At 38.0% G+C, this 7113-nt stretch overlaps 1 long non-coding RNA gene across 1 annotated transcript; it reads right to left on the reverse strand.

The window, feature by feature from the left end:
- Window positions 1-4898: 4898 nt before the first annotated feature.
- On the reverse strand, window positions 4899-6550 carry LOC120771722. The gene is made up of 3 exons (XR_005704999.1): window positions 6427-6550; window positions 6183-6340; window positions 4899-6127 (listed from the first exon to the last, which is right to left on the reverse strand). It is a non-coding gene; the product is annotated as an uncharacterized LOC120771722 (long non-coding RNA).
- Window positions 6551-7113: the final 563 nt, after the last annotated feature.

Here is a 7113-nt window from a genome sequence, read left to right on the forward strand (position 1 = left end):
AGTGGAACATTGCGAAGCTAGATACTTCGAAATTAATCTCCACAATAGACGACCAAAACCCATCTAGCAACTCCCCCCTAATTGCAAGAAAAACTGTTGAGCACACAATGAGCCTGTCAAAAAGCAATGCTCAAGGCTTCCCACAGCAAACATAAAGCAGCATTTTACTGGCGGACTGAAAATTTCGCCCAACTCAGACGGACTTTCCTCCGCCTTCGCAGATTCTACACGAGACCCAGGCGTAGAGAAGCCGCAACGCAAGAAGCCTATCAAAACAAAGCAGCAAGAAAAGAGCTGAAGCACGCCGTCGACGACAGCAAAAAAGAAAAAATGGGAGAAACTACACGAGAATACGAGTATAAACAGAAACCTCTGGGGACTCGCGTATAAAAAGTGATGAAGAAACTCGACGCTCAAGCAAATCCACCTGACTTAACCGCTACCAAAATGGATCACATCGTGAATGCACTATTCCCCACACACGAAATAAGGGCTAGGGACCCAGAACACATTCTAAGACCGACGGAAATCCCCCGGTTTACCCTTGAGGAGTTGCAACTAGCCACTGCAAAGCTCAAGGCCAACAAATCACCCGGACCGGACGGGATCCCATCAGAAATGCTCAAAATAATCGCTGCAGAGCGCCCAGGAGTACTACTGAACATGTACAACGCCTGCCTTGAAGCCGGAATATTCCCTGAACCCTGGAAAAAGCAACGGCTGGTGCTAATCAGTAAGGGAAAAGGAGACCCCAATCCGCCATCAGCATACCGCCCTCTATACAGCGGGAAGCTATACGAAACCCTGCTTAAGCCCAGACTTGAAGCGGCTATCAACGAAGCTGGAGGACTGTCCCCTAGACAATATGGCTTTAGACCCGACAGATCAACCATAGGAGCAATAAAATGCGTCATTGAAAGCATAGAAGCCGCACTGGGTAGATGGCATAAATACATAAAAATAATAGTGTTGCGGGCGACTCTAGATGTCCGAAACGCCTTCAACAGCGCTAGATGGGTAGATATGATCGACGCTCTCGAGAAAAGCTTTAAGATACCCGACTACCTCAGGGCCGTGGTGTGGAGCTACCTTAGCAACAGGAAACTGCTGTACGATACTAAAGAGGCATCACAAAAGATAGCGGTCACGTCAGGAGCAGCACAAGTATCCTTTCTAGGCCCAGACTTATGGAACATTAGCTATGACGCTAGAAATGCCAGATGAATCGTATTTAATTGGCTACGCGGATGACATAGCAGCAGTCATCACAGCAAGGGATACAAAAGAAGCGCGAAGAAAGCTGAACCAGGTCATGATACGGACCCAAGCATGGCTCGACTCACACAGCCTCCAGCTCGCTACGGAAAAAACAGAGCTACTGCTGCTAACAAATAAGCACATACCTCTCGAAGTAACCATGCATACGACTACCGATATTCTTAGGATAAAAAAAGCAGTTAACTACCTAGGCGTAAGACTGGACCCCAGACTAACCTTCTGGGCACAAATCCAGCACGCCGCAGGAAAGGCAGCGAAGATCACCTCTCAATTTAGCCGACTAATGGCCAACATAGGAGGCCCCAGTCAAGAAAAAAGAAAGCTCCTAATGTCGACAACAATCAGCGTTTTATTACACGGAGCTGAGATCTGGGCAGTTGTGCTTAAAAAGGAAAACCTGCGTAAAGTAGTGGCCAGAGTGCACCGCACAGCAGCCCTCAGAGTTGCATCAGCCTTCCGAACAGTGTCCGGCGAGGCAATATTAGTTATAAGCGGAAATGCCCCAACTAATTTTCTAGTATACGAAAGGAAAAAGCTGTGGGAGCTAAAACAGTCATCCGAAAACAACAAGAGCGCAATAGAACATATAAAAAAGAAATAATAATAACATGGCAACAAATATGGGACACCGAAAGGCGCGGCAGATGGACGGCCAGGCTTATAAAAGATCTAGGATCATGGACAGGTCGAAAATTCGGAGAGGTAGATTTTTACACAACCCAGCTGTTATCCGGTCTCGGGTACTTCAGAAAGTACTCCACAGAATGGGAAAAGTCGAAGAGCCGTCATGCCTATACAACGACACGACAGAAGACGACGCTGAACATACATTCTTCGAATGTGCGCGCTCGCAAGGAGAACGTACCGCCGTAGAGGACCTGGTTGGCCCAATAAACGCGGTTTAATCAGCGTCATGCTGGAGAGTGAAGCAAACAAGGGGATTATCCAGAAATTCGCAGAAATCTTGGTACGTAGCTAAAAGCGGTACCTGAACCAAGTGCGCAGCAGCAAATCTCTCAATGAGAAAAACGGAGCACCGCCTTTAAGTTATACAAATGTGGTTCCAGGGTGGCCGACGTTCCTTAGAGTGGGCATTTTTAGTGATCTGCAAGTGGCACATACCGTTACTGTGACGACAGCACTGATGATGCAGAAGGCATTTTATTTAAAACAACAAATTAATTACAACTGACAAATAATCAGTGTTACCATACCAAAAGCCATTTTACAAACTCGCAAAACAAAAAAAAGGGGTCGGCTTTAGTATACCGTCACAGGATTTCGGGAAGAAAATGGGTATGGTCGGATAGAGGAGATTCTCCAGATCAAAAATATATATAGTTTTCGAGATATTCGCGTTGAAAGTTGAATATTACCAATATTTTAATTACATATTTTCTCGATATAAAATTAATTTTGCACTTATATTTCTCACTTTTATATTCACAAGCATATCACTAATTCGTTTGTACACATTTATTTTATATAATATAGTGCAAAAATAGCTTTAAATATACATTTAAATTATTGTTGAATTATGATTATTTAAGAACAATAAATGAATTACAAACTGACAAATAATCAGTGTTACCATACTAAAATATTTTACAAACTAAAACAAAACAAAAATCTAAAGAAATATTATACCCTAAATACAGGAAACGTAATCGTTGATAAACAAGAAAAAAATATACAAAAAATTTAAGCGGCCTGAAGGCCGCCCACGCAAAAAGGAGTTCTACGCGAAAAAAAAATGTATACACTCGGTGTTGGATCGACAAGGGTATTTTTTTTGAAGCGCGGCCGAAGGCCGCCCTCGCAAAAAGGAGTTCTACGCGAAAAGAATTTGATACACCCCGGTGTTCTCGTATTGTTGTTGATTCTCGTATTGGGGGTATAAACTGTTCACTTTATTACAAATGATGTCGATAAGGTAACACTGATTATTTGACAGTTTGTAATTCATTTGTTATTCTTAAATAATCATAATTCAACAAAAATTTAAAGGTATATTAAAAGCGATTTTTGCACTAGATTATATAAAATAAATGTGTACAAATAAATTAGTGAAGTGTTAAAGGATATAAAAGTGAAAAATATAAGTGCAAAATTAATTTTATATATCGAAAATATGTAATTAAAATATTGCAAATTTTCAACTTTAAACGCGAATATCTCGAAAACAATAAGCTTCCTGCGGCTATAACTATATATACCCTTGATCAGGATAATCTCCTCTATCCGACCATATCCTTTTTATCCTTGAAATCCTTGGACAGTATACTAAATTCTTCCGAAAAAAAGAATACGTACTCGATTGTTGGGACCACAAAATCAAAATAACCCAACGATTACCCTTCTTTCGACCAACCGTCAAGAGGAGGGCAATCCGCGTACTTACCGATTTAGTCGAGTCATGAAAGGCAAGAGAGTTTTTAAGCGTCGAAATCTAAAATTACTTAATTACAGAAACCAGAATTCCAACAACTAAGATTTAAAATTAACAACTTGTTACGATTCATTTATTAAGATAAAACAATAAGTGCTTTTAATATTGAAAAGTGAATCACAAATGTGCACGAATGTGAATTAAGAGCATGATATATGAGGCGGAATGGTTCGTTTAGCCCAAATTTTTGGGTCAAACGAAGAAACAGCAAACTGTTTCATTCAGAAGTATTATGCCAAATACTTCTCTACAAAGTTTAGGTAGATTTATAACTTTTAAAACCCTAGCATATAGAGAAAGACTTATCCTAAAATCGGAAATGCTCTAAGGCGAAAAATACAATTGTTTTTCATTGTCACAATGGGTTTTGGTATCCTTACCCAACAATCACATTTCAATATAGGCCTATCCAAAGTTGTTGAAAGTATTTTAGTATATACAGATCTCTAAATTCTTTAGATCTACACTTAACACCCAAATCAACAAAGTAAAAAAAATTTATCTAGTCTATATCTCCCACTACATAGAGAGTGGTATACAGGTCTACAGAAAGAGCACATCGTCTTTGAAATTCAATGAGAAATTATTTCTATTAAATCAAGCAACCAAATTATTTAAGACTGCCACCTTCATCAGTTGAAATATATGAATTAAAATGCTGGCTTATAATAAAATTTTGTGCACTTTATTACAGAATAAATATCGTTAATAGAGAACAAGAACAGAATCGGCAACAGATGATTACCTTGCGGAACACCTGAAGAGACATTAGTTCGTTATGTTATATAATGATATATATTATAGTCATTTTAGTTACTGTCGTCACATAAATAAACTTAGAGATATTTCTCTCATTGCTAAGCAAATGAGAAGTGTAATATTTTGAAAAAGTCGTGAAAATATCTACCTTTCCTTTTGAGTATCCGTAGTTTTCTTACCAATACTATTTTCTAAAATTATGAATAAATTACCCAATAACCGATTCCTGGAATCTCTCTATATCTCTGGGTAAAACGCAAGAAATGTAACTTAAATGTAATGAACGAAAATAAACAGAATTGGATAGTTTGACCGATGAAATGTTAATCCTAGAAATATTTTCGATGATTTATATTTACTTTTTAATATATTTTAAAACAATTTAATTGAGTTATTCTGATCCATAAACAATTCGAGGCCTTTTACAAAACCACTGTCTCATAGAAAATAATATATAAGCTTCGTTATCGAAACTGCCCAAACTGACACTTCTCGTGTGATACTATATACCTAAAATAGATAATATTTTTTTATAAACGTTAACAAAGGATTAGACCAGCTGTAAGTATTGATTCTTACGTTGACATGACAGATATAAATAAACATATTCGAATATTAATATTCGAATGTAAGCGAACATTATACGAGTATACATATGTATATTTATTCTTTTTACTTCAGGTGTAAGAAAACTTTATTTTGAACAATGTTCACCCCTATCATGCACTTTGATTACGTTCCCGCTCTACGCTAAGCCGGAGTCGAAATTAGGTATCATGCGTTGCAATTGGATTGAAAGAAGAAGAGGAAGAGCTATAACTCTTTCGAAATCAGCTGTTTGCCTTGAAATATGTGAAACTGGAACATAACAAAGCAAAAATACACAAATTACTGGTGTTCAAAGAAATTAAATAAAAGTAAAATTTTTATATTGTTATTATTTTTATTTAGCGTAAGTATGGAATCTTTATCCGCGGCGATATTACTGGTTGAGGAGGAGAGCAGCACATCTCAGAATGCTGGGGTGAGAATTGAAAGGAGAAGGTTACGAGATATGTGCGATCCCTTCCAGATGAATGACGGGCTGTAAGTAATTGCACGTGAAAGTAGACAATTTTCTTACAGTTTGTTTACTTATTTAGATTCAAAAAAAACTTTCGTCTGAATAAGGACGCATTCAAGTATGTCCTAGATACTTTTGCGGAAGAAACGACGGCAAGTACTTTGTCCTCGTTATCTCCGCTTAACATTTTAGTATCCGCTTTAAGATTTTTTGCGGAAGGCAGTTACTAGCATGGAGTTGGCACAGACCACAATGTTGGAATGGCACAGTCAACCGTGTCAAAGTGGCTGTCTCTCTCTCTGTTATGGCTGCTAGCTCTGCTGGTTGACGGCACATCGCCTGAATGTGTCGAAATGTCCATTTCGGAGGTTCGGGCTGCGTCTTGTGTGCTATCGCTATAATCGTACGTATTCTTTATTCCACTTGTACTCCTTTCCAACCCCGTTAAGCGCACAATTTTCTCCTCAAGTGGACTTATACGTTGTGAACGACATTGCCCTCGCCCTGTGCTCATCATTTCCTTCTTATGGCTAGTTAGCTTGCGTTTGATACAAATATCACTTCCAGTCAATGCAGACCTGTAACAAAACGTTAGATTTTACAAATTCGTTTTCAATTCAATTAATACCTTACCTTTCTCCATGCATTTGAGTCTTTTGGTGGAGGACCAAGTGCATTTAAATTTGATGCTACCTCTTTCCAAAAAGCCTGCACATCTTCTTTAGGACGTTGGCTTACTCTCCATCATATCTGTCAATTTTCCATATTGCTATGGTGTTGTTGTTTTTGACCTGAAAGCATATCAAAACACATCATTAGAGCGCAAAAACTGGAAATATCGTGTGTTTTACAACTTTTAAATGCAAGTTTTACTTACATTTTTAGTAATTTCAAAAAAAATCACGCAAATAATAAAATTTTCGCAGCAAAATAAAAACACAAAAAGTTCTCCGCCAACAAAATTGCAACTTAGCAGAACGGAGCTACGATCGAAATGCATGATAGGCAGAATTCTAAATTTCGAAGTTGAACTGAACGGGAACGGAACGCATGATACCAAAGTTGCCAAACGGAGAAAATTTCAATCCAAGTCGAAATGCATGATAGGGGTGGTTGTCTCTGTTCGATGAAACCGTGAATGAGTTACAATCAAATTTGTATCATTTTAACTTATAGTGACTTGACATAAATATTTTGCTCCCGACGCTGAAAATTGTATTAAAAGCAGCATCAAAGAAAACATATCTGACATAAACCCAATCGAAGAGGCTAACTAAATATAATATATATGGGGGTATTCATCTTCAGCGTTAAACCACATTCCCAACCTAAACGGTCTAAAGAATGGTGGGAAGTCGGAATTCACTTTAGGGGTCAGTAGGGTAATCTGGCCTGTTTATTTTTTGACATTTTATTTTTCATAGACTATTTTATTCTACAATAGTCCCATTTTCACATATCATGAGTTGATATCGTGGAGTGTATAAAAATTTTTTTTTTGGGATTTTTTGATGACATCTATCGGAGAAATAGTACAGGGGAATATAAGTTACATTTTTTCACT

The sequence above is a fragment of the Bactrocera tryoni genome, chromosome 3 (assembly GCF_016617805.1).
Source record: "Bactrocera tryoni isolate S06 chromosome 3, CSIRO_BtryS06_freeze2, whole genome shotgun sequence".
NCBI classification, from domain to species: domain Eukaryota; kingdom Metazoa; phylum Arthropoda; class Insecta; order Diptera; family Tephritidae; genus Bactrocera; species Bactrocera tryoni.